General features: G+C 39.6%; 1 protein-coding gene across 1 annotated transcript in view; it reads right to left on the bottom strand.

Annotated features, from left to right (window-relative positions):
* Nucleotides 1–12,139, bottom strand: part of LOC130319376 (zinc finger protein 260-like) — a 37,392-nt gene extending 25,253 nt beyond the window's left edge. Inside the window, exon 1 of the mRNA XM_056552925.1 lies at nucleotides 12,101–12,139. The gene's annotated coding sequence lies outside the window, so the exon portion shown is untranslated. The remainder of the gene's footprint in view (nucleotides 1–12,100) is intronic.
* Between the last annotated feature and the right edge of the window lie 301 nt (nucleotides 12,140–12,440).

Raw genomic sequence — 12,440 nt, 5'->3', positions numbered from 1 at the left:
GTTATATGAGGAGGAATGGTTATATGAGGGGAATGGTTATATTGAGGAGGAATGGTTATATGAGGAGGAATGGTTATATGAGGAGGAATGGTTATATGAGGAGGAATGGTTATATGAGGAGGAATGGTTATATGAGGGGAATGGTTATATGAGGGGAATGGTTATATGAGGGGAATGGTTATATGAGGGGAATGGTTATATGAGAGGAAATGATTATATGAGGAGGAATGGTTATATGAGAGGAATGGTTATATGAGGGGAATGGTTATATGAGAGGAATGGTTATATGAGGAGGGAATGGTTATATGAGGGGAATGGTTATATGAGAGGAATGGTTATATGAGGAGGAAATGGTTATATGAGGGGAATGGTTATATGAGGAGGAATGGTTATATGAGGGGAATGGTTATATGAGAGGAATGGTTATATGAGGGGAATGGTTATATGAGAGGAATGGTTATATGAGGGGAATGGTTATATGAGGAGGAATGGTTATATGAGGGGAATGGTTATATGAGGGGAATGGTTATATGAGGGGAATGGTTATATGAGGAGGAATGGTTATATGAGGGGAATGGTTTATATGAGGAGGAATGGTTATATGAGGAGGAATGGTTATATGAGAGGAATGGTTATCATGAGGAGGAATGGTTACTATGAGGGGAATGGTTATATGAGGGAATGGTTATATGAGGGAATGGTTATATGAGGGAATGGTTATATGAGTGAAGTTACAGAATGGTTAATGTAGAATGTTATAAGGGAATGGCTTATCATTAGACATCTTTTCAGAGGAATGGTTATATGAAAATGTTATCATGAGGGAATGGTTATATGAGGGAATGGTTATCATGAGAGACTGGTTCATAAGAGAGGAATGGTTATATGAGGGAAATGGTTATCATGAGGAGGACATGGTCTATCATTGAGCGGGAATGGCTTATCATGAGAGGAATGGTTATATGAGGGGAATCGGTTATCATGAGAGGAATCGGTCATCTTTAACACATCTTTCCATTAACACATCTCTTCCTATTAACACATCTTTTCATTAACACATCTTTCAATGAAGGGCACATCGGTTCCATATGAGGACAGCTTTCATGAGAATGGTTATCATGAGGGGACATGGTTATCATAGAGCGGAATGGTTATATGAGTAGGAGAATGGTTATATGAGGGGAATGGTTATATGAGGGGAATGGTTATATGAGGGGAATGGTTATATGAGGGGAATGGTTATATGAGAGGAATGGTTATATGAGGAGGAATGGTTATATGAGGGGAATGGTTATATGAGAGGAAATGGTTATATGAGGGAAGGTTATATGAGGGGAATGGTTATATGAGGAGAATGGTTATATGAGGAGGAATGGTTATATGAGGGGAATGGTTATATGAGGAGAATGGTTATATGAGGAGGAATGGTTATATGAGGGAATGGTTATATGAGGGAATGGTTATATGAGGGGAATGGTTATATGAGAGGAATGGTTATATGAGGAGGAATGGTTATATGAGGGGAATGGTTATATGAGAGGAATGGTTATATGAGAGGAATGGTTATATGAGGAGGAATGGTTATATGAGAGGAATGGTTATATGAGGAGGAATGGTTATATGAGGGGAATGGTTATATGAGGAGGGAATGGTTATATGAGGAGGAATGGTTATATGAGGAGGAATGGTTATATGAGGAGGAATGGTTATATGAGGGGAATGGTTATATGAGGAGGAATGGTTATATGAGGAGGAATGGTTATATGAGAGGAATGGTTATATGAGGGGAATGGTTATATGAGGGGAATGGTTATATGAGAGGAATGGTTATATGAGGAGGAATGGTTATATGAGGGGAATGGTTATATGAGAGGAATGGTTATATGAGGAGGAATGGTTATATGAGGGGAATGGTTATATGAGAGGAATGGTTATATGAGAGGAATGGGTTATATGAGGAGGAATGGTTATATGAGGAGGAATGGTTATATGAGGGGAATGGTTATATGAGGGGAATGGTTATATGAGGGGAATGGTTATATGAGGAGGAATGGTTATATGAGGAGGAATGGTTATATGAGGGGGAATGGTTATATGAGAGGAATGGTTATATGAGGAGGAATGGTTATATGAGGGGAATGGTTATATGAGAGGAATGGTTATATGAGGGGAATGGTTATATGAGGGGAATGGTTATATGAGAGGAATGGTTATATGAGAGGAATGGTTATATGAGGAGGAATGGTTATATGAGAGGAATGGTATATGAGAGGAATGGTTATATGAGGGGAATGGTTATATGAGAGGAATGGTTATATGAGGAGGAATGGTTATATGAGGAGGAATGGTTATATGAGGAGGAATGGTTTATATGAGGGGAATGGTTATATGAGGGGAATGGTATATGAGGAGAATGGTTATATGAGGAGGTAGAGGAATGGTTATATGAGGGGGAATGGTTATATGAGGGGAATGGTTATATGAGGGAATGGTTATATGAGGGGAATGGTTATATGAGAGGAATGGTTATATGAGGGGAATGGTTATATGAGAGGAATGGTTATATGAGAGAATGGTTATATGAGGAGGAATGGTTATATGAGAGGAATGGTTATATGAGGAGGAATGGTTATATGAGGGGAATGGTTATATGAGGAGGAATGGTTATATGAGGAGGAATGGTTATATGAGGAGGAATGGTTATATGAGGAGGAATGGTTATATGAGGGGGAATGGTTATATGAGGAGGAATGGTTATATGAGGAGGAATGGTTATATGAGAGGAATGGTTATATGAGGGGGAATGGTTATATGAGGGGAATGGTTATATGAGAGGAATGGTTATATGAGGAGGAATGGTTATATGAGGAGGAATGGTTATATGAGGAGAAATGGTTATATGAGGAGGAATGGTTATATGAGGGGAATGGTTATATGAGGAGGAATGGTTATATGAGGAGGGAATGGTTCTATGAGGAGGAATGGTTATATGAGGAGGAATGGTTATATGAGAGGAATGGTTATATGAGGAGGAATGGTTATATGAGGAGGAATGGTTATATGAGGGGAATGGTTATATGAGGGGAATGGTTATATGAGGGGAATGGTTATATGAGGGGAATGGTTATATGAGGGGAATGGTTATATGAGAGGAATGATTATATGAGGAGGAATGGTTATATGAGGGAATGGTTATATGAGGGGAATGGTTATATGAGGGGAATGGTTATATGAGGAGAAATGGTTATATGAGGAGGAATGGTTATATGAGGGGAATGGTTATATGAGGAGGAATGGTTATATGAGGAGGAATGGTTATATGAGGAGGAATGGTTATATGAGGGGAATGGTTATATGAGGAGGAATGGTTATATGAGGGAATGGTTATATGAGGGGAATGGTTATATGAGAGGAATGGTTATATGAGGGGAATGGTTTATATGAGGGGAATGGTTATATGAGAGGAATGGTATATGAGAGGATGGTTATATGAGGGGAATGGTTATATGAGGGGAATGGTTATATGAGAGGAATGGTTATATGAGGGGGAATGGTTATATGAGGAGGAATGGTTATATGAGGGGAATGGTTATATGAGAGGAATGGTTATATGAGGAGGAATGGTTATATGAGGGGAATGGTTATATGAGGGGAATGGTTATATGAGGGGAATGGTTATATGAGAGGGAATGGTTATATGAGGGGAATGGTATATGAGAGGAATGGTTATATGAGGGGAATGGTTATATGAGAGGAATGGTTATATGAGGGGAATGGTTATATGAGGGGAATGGTTATATGAGGGGAATGGTTATATGAGGAGGAATGGTTATATGAGGGGAATGGTTATATGAGGAGGAATGGTTATATGAGGAGGAATGGTTATATGAGAGGAATGGTTATATGAGGAGGAATGGTTATATGAGGGGAATGGTTATATGAGGGGAATGGTTATATGAGGGGAATGGTTAATGAGGGGAATGGTTATATGAGGAGGAATGGTTATATGAGGGGAATGGTTATATGAGGAGGAATGGTTTATATGAGAGGAATGGTTATATGAGGGGAATGGTTATATGAGGGGAAATGGTTATATGAGGGGAATGGTTATATGAGGAGGAATGGTTATATGAGGGGAATGGTTATATGAGGAGGAATGGTTATATGAGGAGGAATGGTTATATGAGGGGAATGGTTATATGAGGAGGAATGGTTATATGAGGAGGAATGGTTATATGAGAGGAATGGTTATATGAGGGGGAATGGTTATATGAGGGGAATGGTTATATGAGAGGAATGGTTATATGAGGGAATGGTTATATGAGGGGAATGGTTATATGAGAGGAATGGTTATATGAGGGGAATGGTTATATGAGGGGAATGGTTTATATGAGGGGAATGGTTATATGAGGAGGAATGGTTATATGAGGGGAATGGTTATATGAGGGGAATTGTTATATGAGGGGAATGGTTATATGGAGCGGAATGGTATATGAAGTTATGAGGGGAATGGTTATATGAGGGAATGGTTATATGAGGGGAATGGTTATATGAGAGGAATGGTTATATGAGGGAATGGTTATATGAGGAGGAATGGTTATATGAGGGGAATGGTTATATGAGGGGAATGGTTATAGAAGTTATAGGAGGGGAATGGTTATATGAGGGGAATGGTTATATGAGGGGAATGGTTATATGAGGAGGAATGGTTATATGAGGGAGGAATGGTTATATGAGGAGGAATGGTTATATGAGGGGAATGGTTATATGAGAGGAATGGTTATATGAGAGGAATGGTTATATGAGGAGGAATGGTTATATGAGGGGAATGGTTATATGAGGGGAATGGTTATATGAGGGGAATGGTTATATGAGGGGAATGGTTATATGAGGGGAATGGTTATATGAGAGGAATGGTTATATGAGGGGAATGGTTATATGAGGGGAATGGTTATATGAGAGGAATGTTATATGAGGAGGAATGGTTATATGAGGAGGAATGGTTATATGAGGGGAATGGTTATATGAGAGGGAATGGTTATATGAGGGGAATGGTTATATGAGGGGAATGGTTATATGAGAGAATGGTTATATGAGGAGGAATGGTTATATGAGGGAATGGTTATATGAGGGGAATGGTTATATGAGAGGAATGGTTATATGAGGGGAAATGGTTATATGAGGGAATGGTTATATGAGAGGAATGGTTATATGAGAGGACATGGTTATATGAGGGGAATGGTTATATGAGGGGAATGGTTATATGAGGAGGAATGGTATGAGAAATGGTATATGAGGAGGAATGGTTATATGAGGGAATGGTTATATGAGGGGAATGGTTATATGAGAGGAATGGTTATATTGAGGGAATGGTTATATGAGAGGAATGGTTATATGAGGGGAATGGTTATATGAGAGGAATGGTTATATGGAGGAATGGTTATATGAGGAGGAATGGTTATATGAGGAGGAATGGTTATATGAGAGGAATGGTTATATGAGGGGAATGGTTATATGAGAGGAATGGTTATATGAGGGGAATGGATATATGAGGGGAATGGTTATATGAGAGGAATGGTTATATGAGGGGAATGGTTATATGAGGAGGAATGGTTATATGAGGGGAATGGTTATATGAGGGGGAATGGTTATATGAGGAGGAATGGTTATATGAGGAGGAATGGTTATATGAGGGGAATGGTTATATGAGAGGAAATGGTTATATGAGGGGAATGGTTATATGAGAGGAATGGTTATATGAGAGGAATGGTTATATGAGGGGAATGGTTATATGAGAGGAATGGTTATATGAGGGAATGGTTAATGAGGGAATGGTTATATGAGGAGGAATGGTTATATGAGGGGAATGGTTATATGAGGGGAATGGTTATATGAGAGGAATGGTTATATGAGGGGAATGGTTATATGAGAGGAATGGTTATATGAGGAGGAATGGTTATATGAGGAGGAATGGTTATATGAGAGGAATGGTTATATGAGGAGGAATGGTTATATGAGGAGGAATGGTTATATGAGGGGAATGGTTTATATGAGAGGAATGGTTATATGAGGAGGAATGGTTATATGAGGGGAATGGTTATATGAGAGAGGAATGGTTATATGAGGGGAATGGTTATATGAGAGGAATGGTTATATGAGGAGGAATGGTTATATGAGGGGAATGGTTATATGAGAGGAATGGTTATATGAGAGGAATGGTTATATGAGGAGGAATGGTTATATGAGGGGAAATGGTTATATGAGGAGAATGGTTATATGGGAGGAATGGTTATATGAGGAGGAATGGTTATATGAGAGGAATGGTTATATGAGGAGAATGGTTATATGAGGGAATGGTATATATGAGGAGGAATGGTTATATGGAGGAATGGTTATGAGGGGTAATGGTTATATGAGGGAATGGTTATATGAGAGGAATGGTTATATGAGAGGAATGGTTATATGAGGAGGAATGGTTATATGAGGGAATGGTTATATGAGGGAATGGTTATATGAGAGGAATGGTTATATGAGAGGAATGGTTATATGAGGAGGAATGGTTATATGAGGGGAATGGTATATGAGGGGAATGGTATATGAGGGGAATGGTTATATGAGGGGAATGGTTATATGAGAGGGAATGGTTATATGAGGGGAATGGTTATATGAGGAGGAATGGTTATATGAGGGGAATGGTTATATGAGGAGGAATGGTTATATGAGGGGAATGGTTATATGAGGGGAAATGGTTATATGAGGGGAATGGTTATATGGGGGATGGTTATATGAGGGGAATGGTTATATGAGAGAGAATGGTTCTATGAGGGAATGGTTATATGAGGAGGAATGGTTATATGAGGGGAATGGTTATATGAGAGGAATGGTTATATGAGGGGAATGGTTATATGAGGGGAATGGTTATATGAGGAGGAATGGTTATATGAGAGGAATGGTTATATGAGGGGAATGGTTATATGAGGAGGAATGGTTATATGAGGGGAATGGTTATATGAGGAGGAATGGTTATATGAGGAGGAATGGTTATATGAGAGGAATGGTTATATGAGGAGGAATGGTTATATGAGGGGGAATGGTTATATGAGGGGAATGGTTATATGAGGGGAATGGTTATATGAGGGGAATGGTTATATGAGGGGAATGGTTATATGAGGGGAATGGTTATATGAGGAGAATGGTTATATGAGAGGAATGGTTCTATGAGGGGAATGGTTATATGAGGAGATGGTTCTTGAATGGTTATACTGAGCCAGGACACTGGTTATATGAGGGGAATGGTTATATGAGGGGGAATGGTTTATATGAGGGGAATGGTATATGAGGGAATGGTTATATGAGGGGGAATGGTTATATGAGGAGGAATGGTTATATGAGGGGAATGGTTATATGAGGGAATGGTTATATGAGGGGAATGGTTATAGAGGAATGGTTATATGAGGGAATGGTTATATGAGGGCTGTTAATGAGACTTGTATATGAGGGGAATGGTTATATGAGAGGAATGGTTATATGAGGAGAATGGTTATATGAGGAGGAATGGTTATATGAGGGTAATGGTTATATGAGGGAATGGTTATATGAGGAGAATGGTTATATGAGGAGGAATGGTTATATGAGGGTAATGGTTATATGAGGAGGAATGGTTATATGAGGAGGAATGGTTATATGAGGGGAATGGTTATATGAGGGGAAATGGTTATATGAGGAGGAATGGTTATATGAGGAGGAATGGTTATATGAGGGAATGGTTATATGAGGGGAATCGGTTATATGAGAGGAATGGTTATATGAGGGGAATGGTTATATGAGAGGAATGGTTATATGAGGAGAATGGTTATATGAGGAGGAATGGTTATATGAGGGGGAATGGTTTATATGAGGGGAATGGTTATATGAGGGAATGGTTATATGAGGAGGAAATGGTTATATGAGCAGGAATGGTTATATGAGGGGAATGGTTATATGAGAGGAATGGTTATATGAGAGGAATGGTTATATGAGAGGAATGGTTATATGAGAGAATGGTATTGAGGGAATGGTTATATGAGGGGAATGGTTATATGAGGAGGAATGGTTATATGAGGAGGAATGGTTATATGAGAGGAATGGTTATTTGAGGAATGGTTATCATGAGGGGAAATGGCTTATATGAGAGGAAATGGTTATATGAGGGGAAATGGTTATATGAGGGGAATGGTTATATGAGAGGAATGGTTATATGAGAGGAATGGTTATATGAGGGGAATGGTTATCATGAGGGAACTGGTTCTATGAGAGGACTGGTTCATTAGAATCGTTCATGGGGAATGGTTATATGAGAGGAATGGTTATATGAGGAGGCAATGGTTATATGAGGGGAATGGTTATATGAGGGGAACTGGTTCCATGAGGGACATCGGTTATATGAGAGGAATGGTTATATGAGGAGGAATGGTTATATGAGAGGAATGGTTATATGAAAGGTTCTATGAGAGGAAGTTATATGGCCGGGAATGGTTATATGAGAGGAATGGTTATATGAGAGGAATGGTTATCATGAGGAGAATGGTTAATGAGGAGGAATGGTTATATGAGGGGGAATGGTTATATGAGGGGGAAATGGTTATATGAGGGAATGGTTATATGAGGGGAATGGTTATATGAGGGGAATGGTTATATGAGGGGGAATGGTTATATGAGGGGGAATGGTTATATGAGAAGGAATGGTTATATGAGGGAATGGTTATATGAGGGGAATGGTTATATGAGGGAATGGTTATATGAGGGAATGGTTATATGAGGGGAATGGTTATATGAGGGGAATGGTTATATGAGGGGGAATGGTTTATATGAGAGGAATGGTTATATGAGAGGAATGGTTATATGAGAGGAATGGTTATATGAGGAGGAATGGTTATATGAGGGGAATGGTTATATGAGGGGAATGGTTATATGAGGGGAATGGTTCATATGAGGGGAATCGGTTATATGAGAGGAATGGTTATATGAGAGGAATGGTTATATGAGGAGGAATGGTTATATGAGGGGGAATGGTTATATGAGGGGGAATGGTTATATGAGGGGAATGGTTATATGAGGGAATGGTTATATGAGGGGAATGGTTATATGAGGGGGAATGGTTATATGAGGGGGGAATGGTTATATGAGGAGGAATGGTTATATGAGGGGAATGGTTATATGAGGGGAATGGTTATATGAGGGGAATGGTTATATGAGGGGAATGGTTATATGAGGGAATGGTTATATGAGGGGGAATGGTTATATGAGAGGAATGGTTATATGAGAGGAATGGTTATATGAGAGGAATGGTTATATGAGGAGGAATGGTTATATGAGGGGAATGGTTATATGAGAGGAATGGTTATATGAGAGGAATGGTTATACGAGGAGGAATGGTTATACGAGGAGGAATGGTTATACGAGGGGGAATGGTTATACGAGGGGGAATGGTTATACGAGGGGGAATGGTTATACGAGGGGGAATGGTTATACGAGGGGGAATGGTTATACGAGGGGGAATGGTTATATGAGGGGGAATGGTTATATGAGAGGAATGGTTATATGAGAGGAATGGTTATCTGAGGAGAATGGTTATATGAGGAGGAATGGTTATATGAGGAGGAATGGTTATATGAGGGGAATGGTTATATGAGGAGGAATGGTTATATGAGGGGAATGGTTATATGAGAGGAATGGTTATATGAGAGGAATGGTTATATGAGGGGAATGGTTATATGAGGAGAATGGTTATATGAGAGGAATGGTTATATGAGGAGGAATGGTTATATGAGAGGAATGGGTTATATGAGGGGAATGGTTATATGAGAGGAATGGTTATATGAGGGGAATGGTCTATATGAGAGGAATGGATTATATGAGGGGAATGGTTATATGAGGGGAATGGTTATATGAGGAGGAATGGTTATATGAGGGGAATGGTTATATGAGGGGAATGGTTATATGAGGGGGATGGTTATATGAGGGGAATGGTTATATGAGAGGAATGGTTTCTATGAGAGGAATCGGTTATATGAGGGGACTGGTTATATGAGGAGGATGGTTATATGAGGAGGAATGGTTATATGAGGAGGAATGGTTATATGAGGGGAATGGTTATATGAGAGGAATGGTTATATGAGAGGAATGGTTATATGAGAGGAATGCGTTATATGAGGGGAATGGTCTATCTGAGGAGGATGGTTATATGAGGGGAATGGTTATATGAGAGGAATGGTTTACTATGAGGGGAGTGCTTTGGCACCGTGTTATATACGGTAAAATCTTTATCCTTATTATCCCCGGGGGACATTTTTGCCCCCAGGGATCGTGAGGACATGAAGTTATAAGTCTCCTCCACTATCCTGTAAGTATTTCTCTGGGCGGGGAGCTATACTTTCTTAGTCCCATCGCTCCGACCATAGTGACGCCCCTTGGTGTGATTGATGGCTGCGTAAGTTTTCTGCTGCCTAAGCAAACAATCGTGGGCCGTCGTCACACCCACAGGCGTCACTAGGCCCGCGAGCGATGGGACAAGGTGCGTACTCGCTTCCCGCCCAGGGAACTCCTTACAGAGCAGCGGGGGAGACCTTATAACTTTATATATATATATGTGTATATGCAAATCATAATGATTTGCATCTGCCATCACTGGACCTAATACGGCTACTCAAATTTACTATAGATATATATATATATATATATTAGGGATCGACCGACTAACGGTTTTGGGCCGATAATCACGATCTTGGCATTATCGGTATCGGCAATTACCTTGCCGAATATTGCCGATAATGCCCCGCCCCCACCGCGACCACCCCCCCACCGACCCGCCGCACCGCGTCACACCCCCCCACCGCACCGCCCCGGCCCCATTGCCTCCCCCATCCACAGATTATCGGTATCGGCCCTAAAAAAAAACGATATCGGTCGATCCCTAATATATACATATATATATATATATAAATATATCCAAAGAAAGGAATACAGCACACAGCAATCCAGCAAATACAGGTGAAGGTTTATTCCATCCTCAGAACAATTAATACAAGGTGCAATGTTTCAACGATCTCACGTGGTCTGAGAAAGGATGGAATAAAACCTTCACCTGTATTTGCCGGATTACTGTGTGTGCTGCGATCTTTTCTTTGGATATTGAAGCATTGGACCTACTGATTGGCTTTCTGTGGACTTGGATGTGCTGCTTTTTTCAATTTTATAGATATAAATGTATATATTTGTTGTCATGGCAACCAGCGTAGCGGACAGACTGAACCATGCCCTGTATATGGGTTTGGTTTGAGTTGTGCCCTTGGCGCTGTAGGGTAAATTTACTTAAATGGGTAAATATCCAGGATAGATAGAGTCAGGACGGGCACAGACATTTTTTGGGGGGGGGGGGAGGGCTGATCAGGGTTAAATAGGGCACTTCCCAGAATTATTTATATCAATGTTAATATAACGTCCATGACACTTTTAGGCATAAAATCAAAAGGGCTGCGGCTCAAGTCCCCTTTCTAGTCAACCTGTGCACGTCCCTGCACCATAAAGGGAATAAACACTATGTATACAGGATAGATGAAGGGAACCAATCATTAGTTTTACCATATCCGTGTTATATGTGGGAAAATCTTTATCCTTATTATCATCGGGGACATTTTTGCCCTCAGGGATGGTGATGATATATATATACACATACACACATACATATATAAATATATACATACACACAACATATATAAATATATACATACACACAACATATATAAATATATACACATACACACAACATATATAAATATATACATACACACAACATATATAAATATATACATACACACAACATATATAAATATATACATACACACAACATATATAAATATACACATACACACAACATATATAAATATACACATACACACAACATATATAAATATATACATACACACAACATATATAAATATATACATACACACAACATATATAAATATATACATACACACAACATATATAAATATACACATACACACAACATATATATATATATACATACACACAACATATATAAATATATACATACACATACCTGTAGCAGGAGATGAGCCGTGTCCTTACAGGACCTGCGGTGATGTCACCGTCATGTGATCAGTCACATGGAGGAGGAGGAGGAGTCACATGATCAGGGGCTGCTGCTCTAGGCTCATCTGCTCAGTGTATGCAGGACTCTGCTGTGCTGGTTGTGATCGCTGCTGGATGAGCTGAAGTTATGTGTATGCAGCAGAGCTGTGTGTGTGTGATGTGCGTGGTGCAGAGCTGTGTATGTGTGTGTTATATATGTCTGCAGCAGAGCTGTGTGTAATGTGCATGTAGCTGAGCTGTATGTGTACACAGTAGAGCTGTATATGAGTAATGTACATGTAGCTGAG

The sequence above is a fragment of the Hyla sarda genome, unplaced genomic scaffold, assembly GCF_029499605.1.
Source record: "Hyla sarda isolate aHylSar1 unplaced genomic scaffold, aHylSar1.hap1 scaffold_2118, whole genome shotgun sequence".
In the NCBI taxonomy this organism is placed as follows: Eukaryota; Metazoa; Chordata; class Amphibia; order Anura; family Hylidae; genus Hyla; species Hyla sarda.
The sequence above is the reverse complement of the archived record's forward strand: the minus strand, read 5'-3'. Positions and strand labels throughout refer to the sequence as shown.